The sequence below is a fragment of the Melitaea cinxia genome, chromosome 11 (genome assembly GCF_905220565.1).
Source record: "Melitaea cinxia chromosome 11, ilMelCinx1.1, whole genome shotgun sequence".
NCBI lineage: Eukaryota > Metazoa > Arthropoda > Insecta > Lepidoptera > Nymphalidae > Melitaea > Melitaea cinxia.
The window spans coordinates 3,980,954-3,997,491 of record NC_059404.1 but is presented as its reverse complement, the minus strand read 5'-3'; the positions used below and the strand labels follow the sequence as shown (position 1 = coordinate 3,997,491).

Genomic DNA, 16,538 nt, shown 5'->3' with positions numbered 1-16,538 from the left:
ACGAGTTCACGTTATTTTTGGCGTAAACTTGTGGAGGCCTATGTCCAGCAGTGGACTGTATAGGCTGTAATGATGATGATGATGATGACATTTATACCAACTTTTATTGAATATACTAGCCCAAGGTTAGAATGTATAGCAATTAACAATTGGGTTGTGTATGATGCTGTTATTATAATATAATAAAAAAAAACGTTATATAAACAACAAAACATTTTACTTTTTTACTCGTTAAAAATAAAACTGCTATCAATATAGGCGTGAGCCGGTAGATGTCTATTGCTGAACCTCCCAATTATAAAATACGAGCAGTTGACTATAAAAACGCACGAAGCAGTTTTTTTTAAACAACACATATAGTATATACAGCACTATTATAAAAATTTTGCTTCAGCCTATCACAGTCCACTGCTGGAACTAGGCCTCTCCAAGTTGCCGCCATTTCTGGCGCGAACTCGTGTGCTTTGTCTATCGACACCACGCTGGGCAGGTGGGATGGTGAACGCGGGCTGGTTTTGTCGCTCCGAAAATACTGGACTGATTTTAATATAAGAAAAATCATATTAAGACTGATAGAAACATAACTTATTTACATCCGCTTCAAAAGCACCACTCAATCTTTATCTTACAAATTAAAATTTTAACTATCGTTAAAAATTAAGCTACCACCGACAAAACTGTCAAATCTCCAGCAATCTGATGAGTGTCAACGCAACATCGGAACCGTTTTAGTCTATAACTTCATACTAATATTATAGACGAAATATCAATTACAGCAATGTATGGCGATAGAGGCAATAGTGTAGCAATACCGTAGCGGTAAAAATAAGAGTTGTCAAGAGAACGTGGGTGGAGAATGGAGATATTTATTCTCGTATGCGACGGTGTGGTGACCTATCTATATCGGTGTAGTCGCTGGTACGCGTCGGTGTGCGCCGCGCCCTGCTGACCTACTTGCTGAGTGTTCGCTACGCAATTCGAGCACGACCCGGTTCGAGCTGCACTAGCAGTGCCTCCAATATTTGCTAATTTTGAAGTGCGTAATGTTATTATTTAGCGAGAGAAATCTTAGACGATGACGTATTGAAGAAGATCATTTATTTCTTGTACCAAAAAAGATACGTATGTTATTATTTAGCGCAAGATCGCTAAAATAAAACTTCAGCAACTTGAAGAGAAACTATTGTTAAAGAATTAAATTTGAAACACACATTTAAAGCTTTTGGAAGCGGTAATTAATTAGCTTAGCAACTAATTTTTTGTATAATAAAAACATAACAGTTCATGTTACACATTAAAAACGAACCTCACCGCAACATAAAAACGAGTCCTCTAAAAAGCACATAATATGTTGTAATCCTCAACACTTAAAATATATCTAGTGTTAATCGATAGACTGGTTAGAGCAGCCAATACACACTGGCTCATATAAATACTAGGTAAAAAGTTTTAAATCCAAAACAAAAAAGTTATATTACCTCTAAAATTGTTGCAAAACTGAAAGATTTGAAACAAAACTTAATTGATTGTTAAATTAGACTATTTTATCAGTAAAAGTAATTTAGTTTTTGTATTACAGTAATAGTCTAGCGTGGTGTTTCACAACGTGGGGCCTACGCCTCACAATACGCCTCAGGAGCAATTTAGATAGTTACGTGGGGGGGGGGGGCAATAAACGCCGCCTTGATTTTTTAATTTTTCTATTTGAGCCATGGGGGACCCCATTTGTGTGCCGAGGGGGATACCACATGACCCCGGGCCAGAGCAAACTTAAAAAATATGTCTTAGAAAAATATGTCATATAGTGTAAGGAAAAATAAGTAAGATCTTAAAGAATAGGTATGGTAGTGCAATAAGAACTTATCATAAAAATTTTGTAAATATGGACTTTTAAACTTGATACTTTGAATAGTTTCACTGACTAAAAAATGTGAAGTATCTGATACCGCTTCACTTGTTATTATCAATCATTTGAATATTCTATCCGCTGATTTATATGAAAGATTTTCTGATTTAAAACAAATTGATATCATAACATGGATGATGCAGCCAATATCCGTGGATTTGTCTGGTAACTTCAATGTTTCTCAGTACGTGTAGCTCTAAAATACTTGTTTTTTATACCCAAATGTTGCTGGGATATTCTATTTTGAGAAATGTTGAATTAAAGTACTAGAAATATTTTTTTAATAATTTTATTTAATATTTTTGTGGTCCGGGTGTTTTGTCGCCTATAGACGTCGTTGGCGCACGGGACTCGCAAGTGCTTGTATAGGTGACTTACGCCTTCAAGGGGTTAAAAATGGGTGGCATAGTAATAAAAAGATTCCAGATTATTTTCATGGTTATCATATACTTTATGTAGTCATATATAGTATATATTATATAGTCATTTGATAATAATTTAGTATTTTTTAAGATAGGTTAGTCATTCTAAAAAGTTTAAGGTTAGGTGTAATAAAATTATTACATGAAGGTCACATAGACATGTCTAAAATGAAACAGTTAGTTGGAAAATTTTATTACTGGCCTCATATTGAAGTCATAACTGACCAACGTCGCTTGTGCACGATTAATATATTTTAGCTGTTTCCATAGTGTTATATGTCTTACAGCCTTTTACTGTGGGGTAATGCTACGGATATTGAGACTGCTATTTCCATAGTGTTATGTCTTACAGCCTGTGACTGTGAGGTAATGAAAGAGATATTGAGACTGTATTTATCTTGCAAAAAAGGGCTATTCGCGGCATTTACGATTTGGAGATCGAGTCTCCCTACAGAATGCTTTTCAAAAGGTAACAATTGTGTCGCAATATATTTATAACAATATTATGTTTATTCACCAGAATATTCATTGTTTTGAAATAAAGAGTAATAATCGCATTGCAAACACGAGAAGGAATAACAAAATTGTAACTCCAAGTTTCCGACTGCGCAAAGTAAGTCTCCTTTCTGGGTTGTGAAAATCCCACAAACAATTTTGGAATTGTCTCAACATAAATGTAAAGTTTTTAATAAAAAAATTAATACATAAAGCTTATTATTCTACGATGTATTTTACGCAACATGTTACTAATTTTGTACTAAAACACAGTTTATATATTATTTTTCAAAAGAGTTACTGAGGAGTTTCTTTCCAATTCATCTCTGCAGAATCATTAATGAATACATTCCGAATCGGTGGTAGCTTTACTTTTACAAAAATAATAATTTATTTTTAGTTTTAATTTGTAAAATGACTATTCGAAAGTGCTCTTGGGGCCTATTTGAATAAAGCTGTTTTTGATTTTGATTTTGTAGAGATCGTTAAAAAATGCTTTCCATGTCAAACTTATCAAAACAATAATATTAATAAAGAGCCGTTGATGTCGCCCCAGTACAGTTCCCAGTTTACCATTTTTAAAATTAGGTATAGATATAATGGAATTTAGAAAGAAAAGTTATTTAGTAATTTATGATTATTATTCCAAGTGGTTCGATATTAAGCCTCTTAATAATAAAACTGCTAGTGCTATAGACAATAAATTAATCGATATTTTTAGTAACTTTGGGTGTTCCTTGTGAAATTGTCTCGGATCATGTACCGTTTGATTCAAGTCAACAATTTGCAAGGGAATGGGGGGGGGTTTTAAATATTATTATATTTACACTAGTCCTAGACATCCTCAATCTAACGGTATGGCTGAAAGGGGTATACAAATAACTAAAAAATATGTCATGAAGACAACACGGATTGGAGAGTAGCCTAATTAAAATATAGAGTATCACCTGTTGAAGGAACAAAATTTTCTGTGTGAATAAAAGTGAATAGGAATATAAGAGCAAAATTAATATCTGCTAAAATTACTGACAGCCTAAGATTAATAATAATGTAGAAATTCAGTTTGGTAAGCACAGGGATAGAACATAAAAAATTGTTATAAAACAAGTACATGTAAAAAACATTTTAATATTGGTCAAAATTTTTGTTTTAAAAAAGATTGTGGAGATGGAGACGTGGAGATGTGACCCTCTAACCAAAAATTGTGGTGTACACCACATCACTTCAGCCTAATAGTCCACGGCTGGACATAGACCTCCACAAGGTCGCGCCAAAAATGGCGTGAACTCATGTGTTTTGCCCATAGCCACCACGCTGGGCAGGCGGGTTGGTGACCGCAGGGCTGGCTTTGTCACACCGAACACGCTGCCCGTCTTTGGTCTGTGTATTTCAAAACCAGCATTTGGATGGTTATCCCGCCACCGGTCGGCTTTTTAAGTTTCAAGGTGGTAACAGAAGTGTGTTTTCCCTTAGTCGCCTCTTACGACACCCACGGGAAGAGAGGGGGTGGCTATATTTTTTACTACCATAGCCACACAGCACGTCCAGATATTAAGTTAATATTAATTATTAAGGAGCAATTGCAAAATGATGAGTCAGTAAAAACTTTATTTAATATAAAAGATGCGATGGCATTACTTTGTGAAGAAACTGAAACTAAATACTCAAATGCAACCAAATGTGCAAGAAAACTTTTAATGCCGTTTCCATCTTCATATTTAGCCGAGTGTGGATTTAGTGCTGTAAATGATTTACTGCAAAAAAAAATCGACTGGATATAATACAACGTGGAGAAATGAGAATAAAGCTAACTAAATAGGAGCCTAATATAAAATCTCTGTGCAGCAAGCATCAAGGGCAAAGATTGCACTAAATTAATATAAAAATCTGTATTAAAATTATTTTGAATTCGAATTTCAGTTTTTTATTCTGTTTTAATAATTTTTTTAATGCGTTTTGATAACAATTTCATAGTGTTTTCCTTCTAAAACCTTACATGTTTCATAAGTGAACAAATCAATTTTAAAATATTAATGGTGGGGCATGGCACAAAAAAGGTTGGAAAAAACTGGTCTAGAGTCTCTACTGTGAAGTTTATTGTCTTGATATCTAAACAGCCCTTCTACTTTAAGAATTCAACATTTTACAAATTAAAATACGATACTTCTAAACATTTTTATTTAATCAATCAATATGCATACATGCTACGCTACAATTATAAAGTACTTGACCTCGATTTTATAAACACTATAAACAAAGGCTATTTTGCTAAAACGCAATTGTCACCGAACGAATGTATGAAAAAATCGGCAGTATATGTACTTATTTACAGAGTAAAATCTAGGTCGAACAAATACAGACTTCACTCATGAATCATTCTTCAATCAATTCTTGATTCAATTGATCAGATTTAAAGCGCCCGAGACAAAATACAGGTCCAACAACTAAAGCAACGGTAACAATAACGGTAACGTGAAAAAATATCAAGCAAACCAGATAAATCCCTCAGTAGCATGAACACAAAGAATGTTATCATATTTATTATGTACTTTACAATTATTTTTTAAAGCGCACAATAATATTCAACAAACAGACGTTTATACAATATACTCATTAAAATCCAAAAAAGAATAGTCTCTCATATCATCAAACAAAACAACAAATATACGGAAATTCCACATCGCCGAACGAGGTCAATAAAATTATTTCTTACCATCAAGTTCTATAAAAAACGACCGAGGCACGAAATAAATTAGCAGTTGCGCATTCAACAACATGTCTATCAAAGCGGAAACAACACACCTAAAATAGAAAAGCCAGGGTCTCCGTCGAGTCTTCCGTGTGGTTTCGCAACGTGGAAGTGAATCTAAGGCAAAAGCCAACAAGCACAATTATAACAAAAGACGACAGGACGAGAAGGGCAATGAATGAATAGCATTTGGAAGATTGCGTCACAAACATGCACAATGATGCTCCGACAATGAAAGATGGCGGACGAAACGTCAGCTGATTGTGTGCACACACACGCAGATGTACAGACTACGGACAGTGCGTTAGTGCCGTTTCATTTACTGCTCTCTCTTTCGCTGATTATGACGCGACTCGTCGATTTTATTTATCTTTGAGTATTTCAAAGATAAATAAAATGAAAACCCTACAGACGTCTTATACTATCTAAAAATATTATTTTGAAAAAAAGACTAGACTTTCTAAAATAATTAAATTAACTTAATAAATTAAATTTGCCTCGGTTGAAAATTAAATCCTAACATGCATTTTCAGAAATATCAGATATTACGTTAAATTTAAGCGGTTTCATCACACGTAAAAATATAATAATAACATGTACTGAATAACTCATTCGTCATCGCCGTTTTTTTTTTTTTTTTTTTTTGAACGTGCTAGTCTCAGGAACTACCAGTCCGATTCGAAAAATTCTTTCAGTGTTAGATACCCATTTATCGAGGAAGGCTATATATATAGAATGTTTCAAAATCGTTTTTTTTTTCCTTTTGAGAATTTCCGCTGCGTGCGCTGCAGTTTCGCAAAAATCATGTATGACTGAATTGTTCCTATTCCAAGCGGACGAAGTCGCAGGCAGAAGATAGTTAGAAATTAAAACTCTAAACGCAGTCAATTCCGCAAACAACTAGTTTAGTTTTAAATGTATACTGATACGTATTATGAATTATAATGTCATCATTAGCATTGCATTCCAGAAAACATATAATTCAGTGACGTATATGTAAACACCGCGTTCCGTCATATTTAGGACATAAACACAACGTATTGAATTAAAAAATAATCATTAGTTTCAAATTTTCTAGAAATAAATGGAAATAACTGTTGCTGATTTTAAAAATCAATCAAGCCATTTGTTTAGCACTAGTTGAATGCTATGAATTGCACGAAGTTCTACACAAGCAAACAGGGACATTGACCTTCTGGCATCAAGGTCGGGACGGCGGCCTTCAAACAGCCTCGTCTAGCTTGCATACAGCCTTCCATTCGATAATGATAATAGAAGTGCATACACTTAGATACATTTTAACCTAATGAACCGCAAACCATTACCTTCACACAAGAACACTGTCCCATGGCCGCGTTGAACTTACGGTCGTGTGCACCTCACATTCACAAAATATATCACAACATGTTTCCTCTAAACGACGCAATAATTTACACTATTATCGGACTAGATAACACGTATGAATAAGTCGCACACAATATTAAAATAAAACTGAAGCACAAAAAACGTAAATCGGCCTCGTCACAACGAGCTCCGACGCGCGCGGCGTATTTACACTAACTGAGTACCAGCAAAGTATGAGAACGAGCAGCGGTCACTCTGCCCACCGCCGCGCCGTGCCGCTCGCCAGCCGTTTATTCGCGTCACACCGTTCACACGCGCACGAACTCACCAATACAAACAAGCCACTGCCATCCAACTGATAAACACACGGTCAACTACCGTGCCCGACGCACGTATCGCTGGTGAAAGGAGATGATACAGTTCACACTAGAGATAGGTACATTGGACGTGTAACGAGAAGCGAAATTGCATCGAATAAACTTTAAGAAATTATAGGAACAACACATGACTCACGCGTCAACACGGGTGACTCACGCCTTTTCCTAAAATTCTATTTAGTTTGAAGTCGAAGAAGTGGGGTTTAGTGTGTAATAGGCCCAAATGATTACTTAAAAGTGATCGTTAGTAACAAAATTAACATCATAAAAAAACTATAAAAGCAATCGTTTAATATCATTTAAAATAAATTTAAATTTGAACTAGAATAAATTTATATTATATTAATATTACAAATTAACATTATAAACAACCGAACCCAACTTAAGTGTATCGCGCAAAAATGAGATCGGTCTGGGTGCGTTGGACGCAGACAAAGCCGCGACGGCGCGAGTCGTCGATCTTCCCCAAATTAGTCCTGGGCCAGGGCGCTGACCTCGAAAGCTAAGCGCCCGCCTGCGAACGACACGCCGTTTCTCACTGAATAAACCCCTACGTCAATAAATACTCGTAATGACCTACCCTTCAACGTAGCCTTTGTTTACATTTAAGAACATTTAAACAATTGAAGACTGACAACCGCCATTTAACATATACGTACAAAGAAGTAAACACTGTAATTGTTTGGATTATTGTCGTCAGCTTATTAAGTATTATGTATGTATGTGTTCATGTATGTATATATTTGTATGGTATATATATGAATTATTTGCTCGTCTATATAATATAACGATTGCCACTAACGTTACCTTATATTTCTCCCCTTTTTTCTTCTTTATGTGAATTTTACTAATACTCAATTTTGCACATCAACAAACGTCTGCTCTTGTACGTCCTAAGGTTGGCTAGTAAAGAATGCTTTTAGCATTAAGCCCGCCTTTTGTACAATTCTTTAATGTATAAGTCGACCAGTGTTTTTTTTAACCGACTTCAAAAAAGGAGGAGGCTTCTCAATTCGACCGTATATATATAGGTACGAGACAATCTTCTGAGCATTCCGTGGATTCATCGTGCGGGTGCCGGGTCCATCGTGTGACAGAAGGAAAAACTCAGAGTAGTTCCCAGGACTTGCGACCTAGGTATAGGTTGAAGGAGCCCCCCCCCCTCCCTTTGAGATGCGCATCAACGCTCACCTTCGAGTTTCCCGCCCTACCTAGCCAAATTTGGTAGGAACCTTTTAGTGCAGCCTTAAACACTCGTTTTAAAATAGAACTTACTGCAGTTCTCGACAGGGCAAGGTCTTTCAGAAGATTATAGAGATTTTGCTGGTATACCTCTCGCTCCTACTTCTACCGCGTATAAATCAACCACATAACCATTTTTGTTAAGTTCATTTGTTAGATCGTAATATTTATTAAATTTTATTGTGTGGTTTTTAGGAATGTTGGTTTCCCACGGTACAGTGAGCTCTATATATATATCCCAAGTGTGGTACCAAGATAAGGAAACCAAGATCTGATGATGGAATCCCAGAGAAATCGAGAGAAACCCTCGAAAATCGTAGTGACGACTATATAGAGTAGTTTTTCTCAATAGGACCCAGTAGGTGGAGCTGCTATCGGTATGCAGCTCCGAAACTACTGAACCAATTTTTGACGTTTTGACTAATATATTGTGGTAAGCTTCACTTAACACTTAGTGTTTGTTTCATGTCAATAGATTCATAAATAAAAAGGTTATGCCAATTTAAAGAATCACGTTGAACATGTAAATGCCTAACTGCCCAAGCGACGGTGTTTATAAACCAAAAGATATATCCAAAAAATGCTGTCCATAGTCACTACTCCACGTGGACAAAGTCGTGGGCACAGCTAGTTATTAATTTTTTTTTAATTAATTATAATGGAAACTTAAATGTATGTAAAAAAAAAAATTGGTTGTTTCTAAAATTGGTTTACGGACGATAGTTTAACGTGACAACGTCATAACAAAACATCTCCTCGTACGCATAGGCCAATGGAGTGGAAAACTGATAGATGCGGCGCAAGCGTGCAACGTAACGGGACAATGAAGGCAACGGAAAATAAGTCATCCTTTTTCGTGCATGCAGCCAGCATTCATCGATTTATTAGCCATTGTCACGTAAAAATTTAACCATCACTTCAGCCTATTGCAGTCCACTGCTGGACATAGGCCTTTACAAGTTCGCGCCTAAAATAGCGTCAACTCATGTGTTTTGCCCATAGTCACCACACTGGGCAGGCAGGTTGGTGACCGCAGGACTGGCTAAGTCGCACCGAATACGCTGCTGCTCGTCTTTGGCCTGTGTATTACAAAGCCAGCAGTTCGATGGTTATCCCGCCATCGGTCAGCTTTATAAGTTCCAATGTGGTAGTGGAACTGTGTTATCCCTTAGTCGCCTCTTACGACACCCACGAGAAGAGAGGGGGAGGCTATATTCTTTAATGCCGTAGCCACACAGCTGCAAAATAGAACATTAGTGTGAAAATATTGAATTCGTACCCACCTGATGTTGAAAAAGTGAATTTCGTACAAGACAAATGTCTTTCCAAGTACGAAGGCCCTTCAGCTCACAACCAGGCGACACCACGTCAGTGCAGTTGAGGTCAGCATCCACCGGCATCACAATGAGTGGTTACACCACCTAACAATGAATTGTTTATGTATATATATGTACTTAAGAGGTTTGCCTCGACAACGGTTGGGGCTACCTTGAGGGAAAATTCCTAGTCTATTTTAGTTTTTTTTTTTTTTAGAAAAGATTATTTCTCAGACGCCGCCAATATTAGGGATATCTGGAATGAATGGCCCACCACCGAAATCGTTGTTACATATTTATTTTCCATGTCACCTATTATTATTTATCTTCTAATATGATTTAGTTCTATGTTTGTCTTTTGTGAATGAAATAGACCCAATTTCTTTATCTCAAAAAGTAGAACACTGCTTTGTATGACTAGTTCAATTACTTTATTACTTTTATCAAAACTAAAGTTTATTTTACAGTGACAAATAATCTTTTTGACTATGAATACCAAAAAACCAAAAACCTTCAAAATTTAATGAAGGAATATTTTAAGTTTTGATATTAACCGTTACTTATTTTTCGTACTTAAAATATTTGGAATAACGATTATACTATTATTAGCTGCAATCATTCACCAACATGAAGAAAGAGGCCTATGCCCAGCAGTGGGATACACGAACTTTTTTATTTCCCTTATATTATTGATGGAAGTTTTAAGAAGTATTTTTCCAGCATTAACTGTGGTACCTCACGTTTATTTTTTTCAGTCATTACTAAATTGATTCCCTTTTCTAGTAACGCTTTGGCAGTCGGTATTGCTGTGAACCAGTTATCACATGTCAAGTTTCGGTTCAGACCGTATACAGGCTTCGTCAATTCCATTACATAATAATCAGTTACCAGCATTCCCTAGGGTCTACTGTCCTTTCCTAAATACATGACACTACTTATCGTGTACCCTGTTTTGGCATCACAAAGCAAAATGTTTTTTAACCCATATTTATCACGCTTTGATGGTGTAAACATTTTAAATAAACATTGACCATTAAAGCCGATTGGCTTTAATGGTCGATGACAGTAGATTTACTGTTCGTCTATTGTGACGCAATCTGAATTGATAATTCATTAACTAATACTATCGTGAGGTTTTACAGTACCCCAAAACCTCCATAATAGCGACTACACTTGTGCGACTCCAGTGCACGACTGACCTAATTACGCGAGAACTATCCAATAGCTATTAGCTTAAACGGCAAAAGCTTTCTTGAAATATTTAACTAAATATTAGGCTTTAAATATCGTGTGAGGTACTCCAGTACCCAACACGATATTGTAGATATAGATAGTATTTAAGAGTAAAAAAAACACCAAGATCACAAAATGACAGTTTAAAATATAGATAGGAATTATTCGTTACTTCACATTATCGTTAGCAATTTTCTAATGATAAGCAACTCGCGACTTTAGTAACCAGAAATTTTATCAAGATTTTTTATTAATTATAGTGACAAAAATAAATATATTTGAGATATATTGTTTTGACTATTACTGCTTGACAGGGTTTGATCTCAGAGGAACTTCAAGTATGACATAGCTATGTGACTAATGAAAATTAGCTGCGTCGTAACTAAATCTAATAATTCCCGTAACTGTGAAACAAAAATTTGTACTTTCGTTTTATAATTAATTTAGGCGAAATTATAAGTATTGTGAAGCGTGAAGACCCGTGTAAAGGCGAAAAAAAAAGAACCTCATGGATAAGAGCTTGGAAAAATGAATCTGAATATTGAAAGAAATCGTTAAAATATTAAAGCCTAAAAACATAAAACTAAAATTACTGTAATAGAAAAGATACAATACTCTGACGGCTTTAGAATTTTGTAAATAATATCATTATAAATTTCTAAAACTGGCAGACACAACAACAAACAAAAAAAATCTGGAAATCTATACTATATTATTTATTGTTAAAGGGAAGTGCAATAAAAATATAATTAAACAAGCATTTTTAGAAAATTTTGACAAGTACCGAAAATATTTACTTAGGTAGGGATTGTAAAATTTGTCTATATTATCAGTGAAATATATTGCAGGTTTTGTGTTTCTACAATTACTAAGCTTTTACCTCATATTTATAAAGTTACTAACAAACAATAATAAACACAATTAGATATACTCAAGTCTGGAATTTTAATTGGCACGGTCAAGAACTTTTCATACCAGGAAAAGTACGCGAAATTAGTAATACGATGTGCCATCTTTATTCTATTTAACGAACTAACTTAAATAAGAATGGATGACTTGTCTTATCGCACTATTTTCCGATACTAACAAATGCGCAGTCGTCAAGATCGCCCATGCTTCGCAGGGCAAAGCTGAAACTTCTAAAAAGGATAAGTTTACTTTGGTCTTTACTTGCACTAGCAATCGAAAGAAACAACTAAAAGCTCCAGAAATTTACACAAAACTTGAATATTTCGATCGGAATCTGTTCCGGGAACTACGTTCCAGAAACAAATATAAAATCAAAAATAAAAAATAATTAAAAAATAATAATGATGATAAAATATGAATAATATTTTTCGATTTTACCGACATAATAATAAAAAATAAGAACTGGCTATTTAAATAAAAAATAATCAGTGAAATTAGAAAAAAAAAAGTAGAATAAAACAAAATTTACTTTCGTTCGATCTTTTCGTATGGGAGTAGATGGTCATGAACACATGATATTCTGAATTGTTCTATCAAGTTTTGTTAGTATTAAAACCCTTAGACTAAACTGAGCTGATAGCACCTGAAATTTCATTACACTATGTTTGCTAAGGTATATTCTCTTCGTCTAATATTCAATTAATGTAATGTTGCTCGCAATAGTTACGTATTTGTATCTCCGATTAATTGCGATTTTTTTTTAAATATTCAATTCCTTTAATCTAATACTATTAAACGAGCAATTATTGTATATATATGTAGAATCTGGCTACAATATCGTTAGAATACGACGGTAAATTTCGCAATTGTCAATAAAGTTTTAATAGCTCAGGTAGGAAATCGGCCGGTCGCGATCGACCGAAAAGACCACAGTTCAAATCCTCAAATTTCCAGATCGATTATTTTTTTCTTTTTTTTTTTCTAATTTCACTGATTCAAAGTCTTCCGATTCAAAGTTTTCCGATTATCACGATGACATGAATTCCACAAATTTCTTAAAATGGCTAAGGGAAAAACTGATCCCTAACCTACCTGAAAGGTCTCTTGTGGTAATGGACAACGCTCCTTATCACTGTACACAATTGAACAAAGTGGAAGTGTTTAACAGCTTATTATTAGCACACAGGCGATAGCACGTGCACCTTTACACTTTAATTCTAAATTTAACTCTATGCCCTTGCAATAAGAGCGATTTAAGGTTGAGAAGAATAGGATCGAATAATAACACTTTCTTAGTATCGCAATATTTTGCCGTAACTAACCCTGGCAACATTATGTCACGCGAATACAGCGCTGCGTCTGGGGGACTTCTTTCGTGAAAAGGATTTTAGTAATGGATTTTAATGTAGTTGTACCTTTGTAGTTTCTATAGTAAACGCTAGGTGGCTGTACCTACCAAAAACAACATAGACTTTTTTATTTTAATTCAAAGAAATTCAAAATATCACAGCAAACAGTTAAAACTAAAGCTTCCTATTTATTTTTAAATTAACCATATCTGAAATGTAAGAATTAAGAAAACAAACAATAATAAGTTATGTAACAACCTTTGTAGTTTCTATAGTACACGCTAGGTGGCTCTGTGGTTCGTCATAAACTGTTTTATCAAAACGTTGTTGTTGTTTCTTCACGGGCATAGATGAAGTAAAAAAAAGTAGATAATGCGCGGCCTTTGTTGTTACTGAAGCCACAAAACTCGGCTCCTTCAAGTAAACACACGCGCTCACGCACACGTATGCATCAAACTACGCTCATTTTCGTTAGTATCTCACGGGGCCTCGTACAGTACCTTTGCCTATAAAATGCCGTTCTTTTGTAATTAAATGCTGCAAAAACAATACCAAAGTGAACAAAAAGTCTGAAGAAATATCGTCTCACACGTAAGTACATACAAAACTTTATATTTTTTGTTATTCAAAAATAATATTGAGGTTATTCGGAACTTATAATTTCTATGCCCCGAAATGACGTACCGAGGGAGTGTTACCAGTAATTCTTATTTCCATTAGCCCAAAATGCGGGTAAGTAAATTGTAGGCAATCATAGAAAAATAATGAAGTAGAAAGTGGACATCATTATTGTGTTTTTTTTTTATCGTGTGATTTTATGTTTTACCTAAATTGAAGTCAATATGAATTTTTAACTCGTTTGTGCCTGTTTAAATTTGAGAATTAACTACTCATATTTTACTACTAAATATCATGATTTTAGGTTTCCAACGAATATTTTAATAGGAGATAGATAGAATAGGTAGCTGCTGTGCGACTGAGCTGAAATGAACTGCAACGACAGCCATCCTCATCTAGTGTGGTTTGTTCAAACCATTTTGATAAAGCTGACTTATACGGTACAAAACGTGGACTTCGCAGAGTACCGTCACGTATATACTACTACTTACTACTAGGTATTTTAATGTTGAATTTTTAGTTCTAGCGGATGAGTCTAAAATTAGTCGTTAACCAAGATTCAATCTTTGATACACTTAGAAAACATAAACTAAGAGAAAAGTTAAAAAAACAGGAACTTTATTTTAAAAAAAATGTAAAAAAATTAAATCATTACAGCAAAGAGTTAGACGTCTTTAAAACAGGAACTTGCTCGTCAGAGGAATCATCAATTACATAAAAACGCAATTTTCATTGACACGGATTTATATAATTCATTAAATCAAAACATGGCTGCAATAAATTTATTTAACAATTTGAAGCAAAAAAAGGAGTAAATATATTTAAAACTATAAACAGATTTTTATTTTCGCATACCCATTTTACCTATATTAAATTAATTGTGTTTAATCCCATTTGATAAAATTTTCAGGGACTTTTTTTAAAAAGTGTCAACACTTCACTCACTCACACATATTTAAAAAAGTGGCTTGACTTTTTTGTTCTAAGTGCGTTATCTATTTTTGGCTATATTGTATTGTATCTATATTGGCTATTCTCCGCAACTCGACGTCTCATTGCGCCTATTTTGCGTGGTTGGCTGGGGGCCTTATTCATGCCAGCCTAGCTCCTTGAGGAAGCCTAGCAGACCCCTTATTCATCAAAACGTTGACATCTTGGTACGTTTCATCCGTAAAAAAATTCTCTCATGTGCCTAAAGAAGTTTCACTTCAACAGGTTAAAATGAAATAAACAGAGAATCGAACTAGAGTTGCACGGATAGATGTCATAGTGACTATCCACTGGACGTTGCTACTGGGTAATCAAATTAAGGATATGTAATCTAATGTTCGGCTTTAAGGGGCTATATCTCGAAAACGAAGCCAAGTTGGAACCTAGTATTTTAGGGCTAGCTTAGTACCAACCCACCATACAACCATGCAAAGCAGGATGCTCAACTGAAACTTATTGTCGGACCGTCTCCTCATTAGTTATTTTTACAGCAATCTCTTTTATAATAAATTTTATAATGATTATATTTTATAATAAGTTTGAAAAAGTACTTCAAAATGTTGATTTTCCAATAAAAAGCCACAAAAAAAATATTTCGGTAAAATAAACACGCTTTCATGTCATAAAATTAAATTACATTTTAAACCTTTATTATTTTCGCGAAAACGCTATCAGCCATTTTGGTGACGTAATATGGTTAATAACAAAGTCATGTATGACGTATGTAATACCGAACTCGTTCAATACCTACTTCAAAAGTTATTGAACATACTCTTTGTCGTTTAACATTAACAGCTACAAATATTTGGTGTTTTTGTGTAAAATAATAAATTAGAATAGCTATAGAATAACTATCGTTGGTGTGAAGTGTCTAGCTGTACAAATACTAGCATTAAAAAAAACTATTAAGTCTTAATTTGGCAGTAACATAGCCTAACACTTTCTAACATTATTTTTCAAATTAGGTATACCTACATAAAAAATAGTATAATATAACAAGTAATACTTACAAAGATGTTTTAACATTCCGAAATTCGGCAGAACAGAAGTCTGGGTTACATACACAAAACTTTGAAACCATAATTGAATAAATTTTTGGAAGATTTGTCCGTTCCCACTACTTAAGCTTTCACTGAAAGGGTTTTTTTAGTAATGAATCTAAAGTAGCGAGAAGATAGAAATATAGCGTCAATAAATTTAATTAGAAACGAATTTTTATTTATATAAATTTAAATATTGATTGTTAAACGAGTTTGAAACATTTAAACATAACAAAAAATTGTTAGCATATGCTAAAGGTACACAAAAATACGTTTTTAAAGCAATAAAAACATAAAATTTGGAAAATACTTTTTTTTTTTCTCCCAAATACTTTATTTTTTCCTATCCAAACCATTTTATACGTTTTTTTTTTGTCAAAAAAAGTTGGCAACCCTAGCTCTGACGGAACTTGGGTTTTGTTATTGCCCGTATGACGTCATACCATGGCGGGTCGTGTTTTAGGTCACGTGATATACAGATTAAAATATACGACTTTTAATTTCAATATAATAAAACAACGTGCTTTTATGATTCCAAATCAGAATAT

The 16,538-nt window shown here is 34.4% G+C and overlaps 1 protein-coding gene across 2 annotated transcripts in view; it reads right to left on the bottom strand.

Moving 5' to 3' along the window:
- The window catches only part of LOC123657716 (AN1-type zinc finger protein 6), a 41,668-nt gene that overhangs the window by 22,008 nt on the left and 3,122 nt on the right, over positions 1–16,538 (bottom strand). Inside the window, exon 2 of one of the 2 annotated variants that reach the window (XM_045593233.1) lies at positions 9,819–9,956. The gene's annotated coding sequence lies outside the window, so the exon portion shown is untranslated. Of the gene's footprint in view, positions 1–6,897; positions 7,249–9,818; positions 9,957–16,538 lie in introns of those variants that run through there. The other variant, XM_045593234.1, reaches the window with a different exon arrangement.